The 15,118-nt window shown below is 47.2% G+C and overlaps 1 protein-coding gene and 1 non-coding gene across 2 annotated transcripts in view; both read right to left on the reverse strand.

The window, feature by feature from the left end:
• The window catches only part of LOC144149198 (tetratricopeptide repeat protein 8-like), a 142,790-nt gene that overhangs the window by 61,790 nt on the left and 65,882 nt on the right, over positions 1-15,118 (reverse strand). The gene's annotated exons all lie outside the window — the stretch shown is intronic.
• Positions 6,007-6,100, reverse strand: Trnay-gua (transfer RNA tyrosine (anticodon GUA)). The gene is made up of 2 exons: positions 6,064-6,100; positions 6,007-6,042 (listed from the first exon to the last, which is right to left on the reverse strand). It is a non-coding gene; the product is annotated as a tRNA-Tyr (tRNA).

The raw sequence follows: 15,118 nt of genomic DNA on the forward strand, positions 1-15,118 counted from the left end.
TTAAGGAGGGTCGTGCGCGTAAGGTGCGTATCACGGCCGCGCTTAACGACACGTTGAGGAGACTTCGCATCGTACAGAGAGGGGGCACCTTAACCTTCGCGATGCGGGACTATGTCAACCTGCTGAAAATACGCTACGAGTCCCTCTTACGGCAGTCATCACAAGCGGCGAGCCGTGCGCAGACCTTGGGCAGGCCTGTATCGGACCCCTCCGTACTCCGGCATATTCGAGCTGGCTCGCTTGACGAGGTTGGGTTGGCCGCTGTTCCACAAGTTACACTCGCCGATGGTTCGGTTAGCACGAGGGTTGAAGACATAGCTGAGGTATTCGTGGGACATTTTGCCACCCTTTTCTCGACCGAGAGCGTGTCTTGTGATGCAGAGGAATTCGAGGACAAGCTTAGCGCATTTTGTGGGGTGCTGCCATGCGTGCCAGATCACCTGGTTGAGTTGCTGTGTGCTCCTGTGGATGCCGACGAGTTGAGTCAGTGTGTTAAAAGATTGAACGGTGCGTCGGCGCCTGGGCCTGACGGTATCCCTGCTGGATTTTACAAGAAGTTTTTTCCGGCCATTCGGGGTGCACTACTCGACATGGTGAACGGCTTTCTTCAGCGCGGAGTGCGACCTGACTCCTTCCGTGAAGGCCGTGTCATCTTGATCGCAAAACCAGGCGGGGATCCTACGCAGCCCCAGGCGTATCGACCAATTACACTACTGAACACTGACTACAAGATTGTAGCATCCATTTTGGCCAGACGCACCAGTACCGTTTTGCCCGATATCATAAGCCAAGCGCAAACGTGCAGCGTACCAGGTCGCACAATTTTCTCGTCCCTGGCATTGACGCGCGATTTATTCTGTTACGCGACAAAGATTAGCGCTTCTGGGTGCTTCATCTCTCTCGATCAAGCGAAAGCTTTTGACAGAGTGGAGCACCGATACTTGCTGGGAGTTTTGCGCCAATACGGCTTTCCGCCAGACTTTGTCGCTATGCTCGAGCTGTTGTACTCGGACGTCAGCGTCCGAATCCTTGTCAACGGGCTTTTAAGTAGTCCGTTCTCTGTCACCCGTGGGATAAGGCAGGGCTGCCCTTTGTCACCTTTGCTTTTTGTCATTTGTCTCGACCCACTGCTGCGCCGTGTTGATGCAAGCACTGCCATCCGCGGCTTTCCGTTGCCAGGCATAGGCCAAGTTAAAGTGTCCGCGTATGCGGACGACGTGTCCCTGTTCATTCGGGACGAGGACAGCTACCGAGCGTTTATGCGGCTATTTCAGGAGTACGGTGAGCTGTCTGGAGCTCGACTGAACAGGGGAAAAAGTATGGCGGTGCGCTTCGGCACATTTGCGTCTGGCTTGGCGGGCGACGTAGAATGGGTGACGGGTGTTCGAGTACTAGGTGTGGTTTTTCATGCCTCGGGTGAAGTGGCGCGTAGTACGTGGAAGCGCCTCCTTGAGACTGCGGAGCAACGTCTTGCAGTTGCAGGAAAGTTCAGGCTTTCCCTTGCAGAGCGAAGCTACATAATTAAGTCGTCCGTCTCGGCAGCGCTTTTTTATGTAGCACGCGTAGCAAAACCGCCGCGCCATTTCACCCGACAGTTCGCAACGAAGTTTGGATCGTTCTTCTGGGCGGGCAAGACGGAAACAGTGTCACGAGCGCTGCTGAGGCTGCCCAAGTCAATGGGTGGTTTTAGTCTGCCTTGTTTGCAAACTATGAGCAGCGCGCTGGCGGTACGGGCAGTGATCGACCTTGTGGACTCAGACGAGTACCCAGGAAAGGCGCTGCTCCAGTACTTTCTGGGAACTTCCCGGTCATTATTTTATGACGCGCACATCGCCGGCCCTTCAGCTGAGCAGCCGCCGCCATTTTACGCGTACGTTATAAAAACATTGCGAAATCTCCAGTCTTCCTTGCCAAGCCTAAGTTTTAGGGAAAGTACGGCAAGTGAAGTGTGCGAAAAATTGGCAATAACCCAATTAGACAACCAACAGATAGGAAGGTCACGCGGTGTCCGGTGGCATCAGCTGACTTCGGCGGCACTTCCGGCTGATGTTCGGGATTTTGGATGGCTACGTGGCTGGGAAGTTCTCCCGACGTGTGACCGTCTGGCGAGATTCGGCGTTGTGCGTTCCGCACGGTGTCCACACTGCGGCCACACTGAAACGTTAGAACATGCCTTGTTTCACTGTCGTGTAGCGGCAACGTTTTGGACTGTATTAAGCCGGATGTTCGGACTCACACTTCGAATGAACACTCGTTCAAATGATGTGTTGGTGAATTTTCTGATGTGCGCTGGTGCTTTCGTTTTGTGGAGAAATCGTGGTGCTGCATGTCTTCGAGCCCGGCCGCAACGGGCAATGTACCCTCTGCTGTGGCGTGTCCGGTCGATTCTCATGAGTCATTTGGAGCATGAGTTGGCAGCTCTAGGGGAAGAAGCCTTCCTTTTGCGTTGGTCTACGCGCTTTATAGTGGTCAGGAGCAACATCCTGAGCGTTTCCCTAGTGCCGTACTGAGTTCAGTATATATTATGAACTCTTTCTTTGAACTCTGGTGGACTTTATGTGACTTCATTTGCAGTAGCTTGTTGCCCACGCCAAACATTTTTGCGCAGTGTGTAGAATGACCACGTTACATGAAAACTGATTGGATAATTTTCTGTACTTAGGGCAGCGCTGTTATCACTAGTCGCTGCGCCTTGACATGTGGGTTATAATAAATTCTCTTTACCCCAACTATGGTGTCTGAGTCTCGTGCCTCGGACATTATTGTAAAGGACCTTCGGTGCGGTGTATTAGTTGTTTTGTGAACTTCCGTGATCTTCACTTCCTTTTCCTCTGTGGCACATTACGTAAATCCTGTGCTCTGTCGACCCGTGTAGTAGCTAACTACAGCGGGTCCTAGCTGTAACCTGTGTTTAATCAATTCTCTTTAGCGAAGGCTTAGATCTGTATGTTTCATATAACGTGTTGCAATTTCTGAGACACAGAAATTGGGCAGGTACAGAAAAAAAATCACGGAAGCTTGCACTCACGCACAAGACTCTCATGCGAAGCTCTTGTGGGTGAGCATTTCCGGACACATAGTTAAGTATCAGTATCGTTGTTTATTTGCTTGCGGTGCTAGCGATCGTCGTCATATGCATCGAAGAGGTCGTCGTGTTCTTCGCGGTGAGTAATGGATGCAAAGTCATCAGCATTGTAAACTGTCACCAGCTCTTCGTCATCGACTCGACGCAGCGGCGGCGGAATCTGCAAGTCGTCTCGGGAAGGATGGGCTCACTCGTAGCCACGTCTCCAATTATCCATAATGGCTTCTAGAGAATGCGGCGGCCGCGGTGACCTCTCCCGAGCAAGGTGTCTTTTCACCTTTAGCATTAGCGCTGGAGATTTTTTTTTCTGGAGTCACTGCGCGTGCCGATGACGCTCGGCGGTCGCCGCGAGGCACGCGCTCACGAGCTCTCGGCGTTTTATTGGTGTTTTTAGATGCGAAGCATCTCATGCTCGGGGCTGTGTCCCTCCCTCCCTTCTTGTTGTCCGCCGTCCGCACTCTACTGCGCATGCGCGTCTCTTCAGCCCCATCAGCGTTTGGGCTGACGTCAGCGCAGCCCACTATAAAAAGAAATAGTTAGGCGGCGCCCGGTTTCAATCCCCCGACTCTGTGGCCGCAACAGGAGGTACGTCCCGCTCTTCCCACTGCGCTACAAACCGAGACTGGAGCATGTGCTACGAACGCGCCTTACGTCCTTCACTCATTCACACTACGTCAAGAAGCTAATGATACAACGAAGGCACGCGAAGCTGAACGACAACGGAAACGACGAACTGAAAACTTTAGAGGAGGATGTTGAATTTCCCGTGGGAAATCTGTGGCGGGAAGCGCCATGCGCCTTGCAGCTCAACCAGAGAAGAGGACGAAGAGGGCGGACAGCGGGGTAGAGCGTGAGCACGCAATAAAGAAAGGCGAGAACCAGGGGGTGTTCGATCAGGTAACGCGGGTGTCGGTCTCTTCGCTGTCTGTACATTTCTCTGTCTCTACATGGGGGTTCACACTACGTTCCAATTCGTGTTCCGGTAAATGAAACAACATAACGGCAACACAATGGAACCTACACGGAACCCCCATGATGTTTTGCATCCTCCTGGTTCCCCACGGGAAGATGGTGTAATTTTTTACGAAGACAGACTCCCAAGTTTGAATGAGACCCACCTGTAAGTTTGTGTAACGCTGGCATCAAGTGTTTTCTTGAGTTATTGTTAGCATATCGAACGTGTAATCCGTCCTTAGAGAAGTGTGCGTACGTTTGCAAATATCTAAATGTTTACACATGCATGATGTTCTTTGAAGAGAGAGAGAGAGAGAGAGAGAGAGAGAGGCTCCATTAGAATAAAGCAGGAAGGTCTTCCGGCATCTGTGCATCGGCAGTTAAATCAAGCTCAGTTCTGAGTAGCACCTATACTTGTCGACTTCCTCGTGATCGGTTTTCTTTTTTGGGGGGTTTTCTTTTTTCTTTCGGTTTTCTTTTCTGCTCTGCGCTCATATACAGAAAATCACGTTTAGGGAAGTATAAAATAAGAATATAATTCCCCTATAGCGACAAGAGACAGTCATATTTGGAGTCATATTTGAAGAACACGTGCGTGTAATGAGCATGTTGAAAAGGTGAGTAACACGATTTCCCACGTAGTTGACATTCTAAGAAAGCTCCGAACTTTTCTGCCGGTAAGCATAAAACTTATGATATATATATATATATATATATATATATATATATATATATATATATATATATATATATATATATATATATATATATATATATATATATATGTGTGTGTGTGTGTGTGTGTGTGTGTGTGTGTGTGTGTGTGTGTGTGTGTGTGTGTGTAAAGAACTTTTTCTTTCACAGGTTTGCTACTGTCATTTAATTTGGCGAAACATCCCCCTTTGAAACATGAACAAGCCACTCCTATTGAAGAAAAAACTGTGCGCGCAATCTCTAACGCCCCACTCAATGCCCACACGGAACCACTTTTAGCAAAACATATACTTCGTAAAGTTTGATTTATTTACAATATTTTGCTTAAGCGTTATTATGCAGAGCAAAAGAAGACGATGAACTTATTCGCACAGCTATCTAACCTACCCCCGAATAATACAAACTACCACACGCGCCACAAAGAACACTGGAAAATACCTCGCGCGCACAAACTACGGAGTTCAAATGCTTAAGCATACGTTGCCATCACTGATAAATTCATTAGCTCTTTAACTTCAGGTCGTGTTTCTTTTTGTGCGCATGTGTGTATTTGTACCCATGTGTCTGCCTTTTACCTCAAATAATTTTTTTGTCACTCTTTCAATTGTAACAACACGCAAGTTTGTAAATAGCGTGAAAGATTGTACCGATTATTTATTGTATAGGTTTTGGATGCTCTGTCGTGTTGCTGTTTTCGTTGTTTGTTTTTCGTTTATTTTGTGTTGTTTTTCTTTCTTCGATTATTACCACTGTATAATGATGTAACGCTGTCACCGCCGGTGCATAGTCAAGTTTGCTTGACTATATAGGATTGTCAGTTTTCTGAGGAGGTACGGACCCAGGCAAGCCGATCCTGCAAAGACTTTTTGTCCGTGTTCCTAACATCTCGGAGGACGACGTTGAATGAATATGACTTGATTTGATTTAAAGTTGTGTTTTCCTATTTTAATGGGTGTTTCTTTTGCTAAATGGCTTTTCCAAGGGCTGACACACTTCGCTTCGTGCTAAGACATGACAAGAGGAGGAAATCAGCGCTCAGGGACACGGGAGACATGGCGCATGGAGGAGGTTGATTGCGAACGTGCTGAACGCCCCGTCCCAAATATCGTTGTGAACTCATGGAACGTATTCTTTCACCAGCCAGTCACCTCGCGCTACGCCCGTAGTGCATCATCCCGTATTCTCGCGCCAGAGTGTACGAGTCGCCTAAGTATAAGCAAATTTTAAAAAAGAGCGAGCTCACAAAAAAAGCATCCGTCGAGCCGGATTCGAACCAGCGACCTATGGATATCCGCATCGTCGAAGAACCGCTACAGTCCACCGCTCTACCAACTGAGCTATCGACGGAATCGATCTGCGCCTGCAGCCGGTTTGCCCGCACGGTGCGGCCTGGAGCAGTAGAAAGTGACCCATAAACGCACGCGAGAAGGTGCGTACCGCCCTCTCCGCCTCCAACCGCTTTCAGCTAAGCTCCACGTGTCCGGTTACGCGCACTCTTACGTGAACTGGCTGCACTATGAAGCGCCTGGTTCTTATTACGGCGAAGCTGCGGGGCGTTGGGTTGTGACTAAAATTGCGTCGCGTCGACGCTCGTTCCAGAGATAGTGTAAAACGCGCTGCAGCTCTCAATGTAATGTACGTATCTGAGGGAAAATTATACTTAAACTGACTGCTGTGGCGACTGTATCATTACAACGGGTTAGTATCACTTGTCATAATTAGTTATTTCTCAGTAATAACTAGATGCTGGGATGAAATGAGATGCGTGTTCGGAGTCAAATAATGGACTCGAGCAGTGCAGGAAAGGAGCGGGTAGAGATCATGATGATGATGAAAGTTGTAAATGTTACAGAACTGCAGTCTGCTGTCACTGCATGGCCGTCTACGGAGGGGGTCACAGAAAGTGGCTGTAACTCTTAATTGTTGTAATTGTCGAAACTCTACCGAAGCAAATTCTGCGATAATCAATTTACAATTAATTCAAAGAACGTCATTTTTCTGTATTTGATCAATATAGTGTCACCGTAAATTATTAATCAATGCATTTATCTACCAATACAGCTTCGCTGGTCTTCTATCTTCGCAGCAATAGAAAATCTATGAATTTTTGTCTCCGATAATTCACGAGCAGCCGGTATAAACTACACAATTTCCATTAGCTGTGTTTATTGTGGGGAACGTATGTACTGGTCCTTGCAGTACATTTGCTCATTGTATAGCTTTCGCGACACAAAGGAGGTCAAAGAAAAGAAACACGTGAGCAAACGGTTGTCCATGTGTTTCTTTTCTTTGTTCCCGTTTGCGTAGCGCGATTGTCACGATGAGTCAATTCCAACTAGGCCGTCTGGCTGTGATGTACATTTTTTACACGCAGCAGCGGCGTAGAAAGGGAGCGTTGGTGGTGTTTCCGTGTCAGAACACCGCCATAAATTTTCCGGCCGGCGCATTTCTTTCCTCTTTTCTCCTCCGTGCTATTTATACACCGCGTCGATATACAGGAATATAAAAACGAAAATACCGTAATAAAACAAAATTAAGATATAGTTTTGGTGTAGGCCGTATTTGTCTTTATTTCTGTATCGACGGTGCATAATATCCCTCTAAAATATTTCTGGCGAGGCCACTGATGCAGTGATTACAACACCTGAATTTATTTCGGAGGAATAGAACGCCGCGATTCAACGCCTTTGCCTGAAGGGCACTGCACCTGTACTGATTAAAGTATTGACTAATACTTTCGCAATTCGACGTAAAGTTGCGACGCAAACGTGAGAAAAAATTGCGCCAAAAAAACGAGAATTGTCAGTTATTGCGCGAACAATCTTACGGCGCTTCTCAGCTTCACCAACCTTACGTTTCCTCAGTGGTGTTGAATGAACGCGTTTTTAGAGAGAAACTACTGATGTGCAATCCCCCCGGTTGCCGCGCCCGTGTGGAAGGAAAACTCACGGAGTCGTGTTCATCGTACGAAATAAATTATAAAAAAAAAGTAAAAGCGAAGGTCGCAGGTCCTCCATATTTTGATGTAAGATGTAGGATTTGATGTATATTGCCCCGAAAAACGTCTTCCCATCAATGCATTTCTGTTAGGAGATGAAGCCGATTTTAAGAAGACCGGCTTAAACTGGCTTTCCCGCATTCTGTGCAGAGCAATAAAGCATAGTGAGAATGGTTGCAGCTTAGTGAGAATGGTTGCAGCTCCACTCTATGCCCCTCTTCAGCGCCCGCCCCTTTACCGAGTCGTGTATGCTGCTCTCCCCCCTGCCATTACATGCGTGCACTTTGGAGTGGAGGTGGAGGAGGGGGTCATGCACGCGCAGGCAGGCTTCACGCGCTCACCGTCGACATACCAGTTTTTCTGGTGGGATATTTTAACGTGGACGTCTCACGGCCCGATGCCACCTGATCGTTGTCCTGCGTGGTCCAGCGGTTTGGTTTGGTGTGTTACACAGACAATAAGATGCCTAGTCTGTGGCACGGAAACGGATAGCCCCCTGCTTGTACGCTGGAATAAAATCCTAGTCCTTCCAATTTCAATTCGGATAATTAGCTACTAAATATTCTCAATCGCAAATTACAAACAAACGCGTTTTGTTTCGTGCATTTGTTGCAATGGGCTCAGCTTCGCTGGTCATCCTTCTTCACAGAGTGGAAGGGCACTGATTTTCTTTTTAATTTCTCATAAACATTTTTTCTGGGCTTTTTTTTTTTTTCATGAGTGTGTCGCTTGAGTGCTCTGGATTAGATATACATTAGTGATTTCCTTAATTCGCTTTCATTCTTTGAAATATTTTAATATTTCCCTTCCCTGCTTCTATTTATGTGTTCATCGGGTAGGGCCGCTGGATTAAACAGACTGTCACAAAATGTTACAGCTATTACGAAATAAAAAGCCGTGAAGGGTCATTCCACGCCAAACGTCCCAGAAGCAGCCCTCAACCACCTCCGATCACACTGTGCTTTGCGGTGAAGCAATGCGGCGTTTCTGGGCCATATTTAAACATTTTTCACAGCTCTTCGATTTTTTTCAAGGGCAATGCAGCTGCATAACTTGTTGAAATTGTTGAAGGTAAGTACGGAAAACAATATGGGAGGCGGGAAGCGAGTAGTTTAACTCGATTAAACACATAAACTTTGAAAAATTTACAGACGTACTCTTGTTCAGGCGCTTATCGCAGTGTGTGGCGGTATATGCAAAAATGCACGCTTCGGCTCACTTAAATGGGTCTAAAAAATGTTTTTATTTCTGAAAGTTAGTCGGAGTGCTCAAAAATTTTGGCGCAGCTTGCACTAGTGGTGCAAGGCTGCAAAAACAGCAGAGCTGGCGTCCCCCCTCCCTTCGTCGGAGACCCGGCTGTCGCAACTCACATGGATTTCCGCACTTGCCGCTGAAAGTTCGCTATGACCATTCTAGCCATCCTACCATGACTGGCGGGCCCGGATTGTTTTGTCCGCAGGCTTTCACATCTCTCCCAAAGTGGACCGCGTTACCGCGGCAACCGGCTTCGCGAACTCGGCGTCTGTAATTAGAATGAGAGACAGCTGGGCGAGTTGGAAGGAGTTCATATTCAAAATTTAACTGCGCGAAAGACGGATACAAGAAAAGACACGGACGAGCGCAGTCTCACAACTGAAGTTTTATTGAAAAAACAGAACACATATAAGCGCAGTCACATGACGCTTCATATGACGTTGCGGGTAACCGATCAGCCAAGGCCACTCCAAGAACAACAAAAAACAAAAAAAGGCACGTGTTCCAAATACACTGGTCACCCGGCTTAGGCTTATTTCATTTGCATGTTCCGCACAGATAGGCATACTCTTTATCACTAGGTACAACCGACGTATGGCTCACGCATGCGCTCGTCCGTGTCCGTGTCCGTGTCCGTGTCCGTGTCCGTGTCCTGCGCTCGTCCGTGTCCTTTCTTGTATCCGCCTTTCGCGCAGTTAAATTTTGAATATGATCGGCGTCTGTAGTGCGAGCTGTTCTGTGCCCCTCACTTCAGGTGCGAACGCACGTGAACAGGCGAGTAGGACAGCACACGAAAGATAACGAGATGAGCAGTGGGCAGAGTGTTATCGAAAGTCGAGCTAAACGACGCCGGGAGCTCCTCACGAGGCGCACGCTCACATGCGCTAGGTATTTTTTCTCGACATTTTTTGGCGAACACCAACGGGAAACGCTCAAACTGAAACAGCTCTGCTCTTGAAATGTTATGGAGTATAAGTATCCGTCTGTGGTAAGGTTTCTGAAAACTGGTCCTGTCTGCCAATCGCTTCACGGTGCCGTCAACCTCGTTGCAAGCGCCTTTTCCATGTGACGTTGCAAAAAGTTCAACTGAGCCGTCAAAATGAGGTAATTTTCATCGCAGCACAAATTTAGAAATTTTTTTTCCTTTTCTTGTTTTGTAATGAAGCACCGTCGAAAGAATGTAAAATTCTTCGGACAGCATAAAATTCGTGTTACAGAACTTTTTAGCGCTTCGGGTTGAAATGTAGCCACGGACGGTATCGTGTCGTCGAGGCAGTGCAAAGGTCTCCAGTCTCTTCCGAACGCTGGTATGCCACAAAGCGGTGTATAGTGGCTTGCATATTTCCCCAGTGGTCCGACTGGGAGCATTGTGCACGATAAAGTTATTCTCTGTATAGATAAAGGAGGAGAAAAGCGAAAGGAAAGGCCGAGAAGATTGCAACTCGGCACTGGGGAAGGGGTGTTCAGGGGCTAAAAGAGAGGACACGCGAAAAAGAGGGGATAGGAGCGGGCCGCGCACACACTTTAGTCCCTTTGTGGGCACTATTGTCTTTCAGCTAAGCATGTGCCCCTCATAAAGCGCAGAAGGGCTTTTGTTGCCTTCTGAGAAGTCGATTGTAGGGGTCCGTGTCCTAGAATAGTCTCTAGTGTGAACAATTGATTGTCCAATCGGCTGAGCTCGGCGAGGTTTTGGTAAACCTATAATTATCTCTCATCTATAGTTTGCTTGCTGCTTCCTGATGAAGTGATGCAGCTTGAGCGCTCCAATCGAGACTAAAGACTTTTCTGAAAATTCGGCAGGACTTAAAATTATTAAAGCAACGCTTTCTATGCCTCGCTGATAGCAATGTTGTTACGCCAAAGCATAATGCGGGGAAGCCACCCTTGTATACCATGGGAATTTCCACAAAGGCACATCAATCATACCACACACGTAGAAACTGGAAGGTCTTTACGCTCAAAAAACTATACGGTATTGCACTAGAAGACACATTCGCATTGTAATAGATTCGCTGATGATGATGAACGTTACATCATCGCATTCGGGTCGCCTAGCATTTCGTTTTGGTTTGGCTTTGAACCGGCAGTTTGGATTTTGGACTTTGGGAGCGTAGAGTTTGGGCTCTGATTTGATTCAGCTTGTATGGAGAAAGCTTAGCGTTTTAAATATCTCTCTCCTAAGAAAGCGGATTCAAGTTTTCTTTATAATCTGCGGCGAGGACTGCAGCTGCAATCCATTGTTCAACACGGAAGTCCTCAACTTCTAACAGCGATTATGTTTAGGTTGGTGGTGGGCCGGCGAACGTGCGCAGGGAATCTCCGGCAAGCGATGACGTCATCGCGTGCGCCGGAAGTGCTCGACCTTTGAGAGCACTCTGCCCAGCGTTCGTGGCGTGATCTCTCACGTGCTCTTCTCCTCGGCAGTTCACGTGCGTACGCTCCTCAAGTGGGAAGCACAGAAAAGCCTGCGCTACAGACGCCAAGTTCGCGAAGCCGGTTGGTGGCGCTTTTATGGCGCGTTCTGACGAAGTCCATTTTGGGAGAGATGTGAAAGGCTGCGGACGAACCGATCCGGACCTGGCAGTCATGGAGGACTTTCAGCTGAAAGTTGAGAAATCCATGTGAAGTGCAATAGCCGGGTTTCCGACGAAGGGGGAGATGGGGCGACAGAAGAAGAGCGTTTCTCCCAAAGAAGAAGGAGCGCGCCGCGAACGCCTCCGCGCCGCTACTCAAGAACAGATGCGACGACTTCGGTCCAATCGCGAAACAAATGACCGGTATTAAATATAAACAACACATTGTACATGCTTTAATGACAGAGTGTTCATTGCCCTTTGCTTTAGGGGGAGTGGGGGTGGGGGGCTAACGACGACGGAACGCTGAAAACCACCGTGTCTCGACGCAAAACCACGCAGAAAACTTGGCCGCGTCTTCAAGCTTGATTAGGCATAGACTTAGCCGAACCAAGAATAAGCGAGGAGGTGGGGGCGCCGGATTCGCTGTTTGCACAATCTTCGCGCCACTAAGCGAAGCTGCTCCAACTTTTTATCCGTATCTACAGCGCTCCCCAATTTGCTAGATGGGCACCTTTGCTGGAACATGCGCCGGACAGCGGCCGTGCATGCAGCCTTCTTTGTCGAGGTTGCATACCATTGTTGAAATCAGTTCTTATTGAGTGTGCTGGAAGCCGTCCGCATTCACTACGCCAGGAAGGGACAGGTGGCGTCATCCTTCAAGGTATATCTCACAACTGATTTTACTGACTCACTTCGCTCGCGGCACAGTGCAAGGCCGAACGCCGAACGTGAATTACCGTTACCAAGTGCAAAGCAATACTAAAACCCAAAGAAACCTGCGTTATCTCGACCTGCGGGGCCGCCGCATCTCCCAATGACGCGGAGGAACTCTTGGTGCAGTGAAGCGGACTACACGGCCCGCCGACTGAGACCGTTGTGGCCGCTCAATATAAAAAAAGTATTTTCTGTGTTAAAACAAAATGTACTCCGATTAAACTTCCAGAAATAACTGCCTTTTGTACGCCATTTTAAACGAGGTCAAGCCCGTCTTTTTATACATAGATCGCCACACACAGCAATATAAGAGCCTGAACATTAGCAGTTTTGCAAATTTTTCAAAGGTAATGTGTTTAGTGGGGTGAAACTACTCGCTTACAGGCTCCGATATGTTTTTCCGCACTTGCGTTTCACAGTTTCAACAACTTACGCAACTGCGTTGTTCTTGGGAAAGATCTAATGGCTGTAAAAATGTCTAAATATGGCTCAGAAACGCCGCAATGCTTCACCGCAAATCACATTGTGAGACACGTTGGTTGCTGATGATGCGTTGTAGCAATAAAGCACAATTCTTTTTATGTCAAACGCAATTCTTTTTACCACGTTCTGCGTACATTATTTTTTCTTTGCGATTAGTTTTTTTTTCGCGATGTAGGTTTTTGAAACCGCCGCCATATTCCTATTGGTGTAAGAGGTAAAAAAAAAAATTCCCCCAAAACTCGGTTACGAGGACGAAAAAGGTAGTGAAGGGATGGACCATGATTTTTACAGTGTAATCCGCACAGATGGTCGAGCGCAGTGTCTGGGCCGTTTGGAGTGGAATGACCCAAAAAATATGGCCGCGTATCTACTCCTTTTGTTGCAAATGTCGACAAAAGACGATAGTCTTTGCCTACATTTGCCAAGTAAATGCCTCTCTTCGCTTTCCAGCTCACCTCTCATGCTGTTAATTTTCCGTCGCGCTCCTCTCAAGCTAAGCACGCTAAACGTTTGCTCAAGTCAGTTTAAATTTACCGCGTTCCACTGCTCCAAGTCCGGTGCCTCGATGCCAGGGTTGGCGTACGGCAGAGACGCGCGTGAATCAAGGCGCCCTACTTCAACGTTTATAGAACCACGTTGCCGTACTCCACGTGCGTTCCAAGCAGAACGTGGAACCTATCTAGTGGAACCTTTCACACCTGTTGCCGCTTGATTTCTTAAAATGCCACCAGAAGCTATAGTGGCGCGGGCGACAGCAGGTGACGGCGGAGTGGATTTTTTTCTGCAATGAATATTGTATCTCATTTCACAAAAAAAATCAAGCATCTATGAATTTTTTTATAAAGGAACACTGTAAATATCACTTATGTATTAATTTTCTGTCTTATATTTTCGTAATGACTTGTTCTTGTTAAACAATGTTGACAAGTATGAACATTGACACCGAACTTAGACGTTTAGATTTGGCTGTGGGTATATAAGACTATTGCGCAGATTTTGTTTCACTTTGGCCGGGTGGCTGAATCGAGTCACAGGCAGGCAGACAGACAGTAAAATTTCTCGGTTTAAGTAGCCCAGGAAAGACTATTGTCTTTAAAAAAGCAAGTCAATCATTCAGGAGCATGTAACCGCGCACTGCCTTGTATCGGCACAAGAACGCACGAATGGCGAAGTTAAAAACTTTATTTGTTGCAATAGTTACATTTACATCGTAGGTAAAAAGCAGGTAAAAAACCCTAACGATACGAAACGTCTCCCCCCTTTACCCAATATTGCCCGACTGGAACTAGAAATGAGGAAAAGTCGTCAAATATAGCGACTCGTGGCCAAATCTAGCTATAAAAATCAAATCCCCTTTCTTAAAGAATGATGGTCACAACGCGAAGCTTTCTCCCATGCAACCTGAGTCAGTTCGAAATGTACTTCGACCATGTCGGAATGGCGCTTACGATTTCTTTGCGTACCTAGTGACAACAATGTGCCGTATGACCTCATCATGGCTCTAGGATTGCATGCCATTTGGAGGTCGAGGATGGCGGTGCGCCACGCTGACCCGCACGCCCTCACTGTGAGCAAATACTTTGCACAGAGTATTAGTTTGCTCTATAAAGTGCACAAGTTGCAGACTCCCGGCACCTGTACTAGAAGAACTGTGTACGTTTGATGTTTATTTTAAGTTTTTCCGTCAGCCGAAGTTCGGCCGACGGTTTTTAATCTGTCCGTGACGTGTATTGGGCGCGAAAAAAGGTAATAAAGAAGAAAAATGTCGGAATGGCGCAATTGGATAGACGTCGGCTTCAGAACGCCAGGGGCCCAGGTTCGAATCGGACCGCGGTTTTTTCTTTTCTTGAGGCACTTGTTGTTGTTGTTTTTGTTGTTGTTGTTCCTCTTCTAGTGGCGCGTACCCAAAAATGACATAATTCACTGATTCTTCTCTAGATCTATTATATAATTCGGTAACCGTTTCTCCAATTCCTACAGGCTGATTATATAGGGCTATGAGGTGGGCGTTTTAACCCCAAAAAGCCACCCCGTTTCTTGAGGCACTTGATGTGCCTTTGCTTATCATCATCATCATCATCATCGTCGTCGTCGTCGTCATCGTTGTCGTCGTCGTTTTGTGAAACCCATTTGTGTAAAGTTTCCTTTCCTTCAAGGTGGTTGAACGCAGACGACCCACGCCATCAATGAAGCATAGAAAGCTTCGCTTTAAACTCGCGATGAAGCCACGCAATAACAAATGTATCTCCAGTCCAGCACTCTGACCCGATTACATTCAAAGCAACGAAAAAATGAACACACAAGATGCCCACGAAAACGTAAGGTTTGTGAAGCGGGGAA

Source organism: Haemaphysalis longicornis, unplaced genomic scaffold (assembly GCF_048455015.1).
Source record: "Haemaphysalis longicornis isolate Haplotype H1 unplaced genomic scaffold, Haemaphysalis longicornis Haplotype H1 scaffold_8, whole genome shotgun sequence".
Classification (NCBI taxonomy): domain Eukaryota; kingdom Metazoa; phylum Arthropoda; class Arachnida; order Ixodida; family Ixodidae; genus Haemaphysalis; species Haemaphysalis longicornis.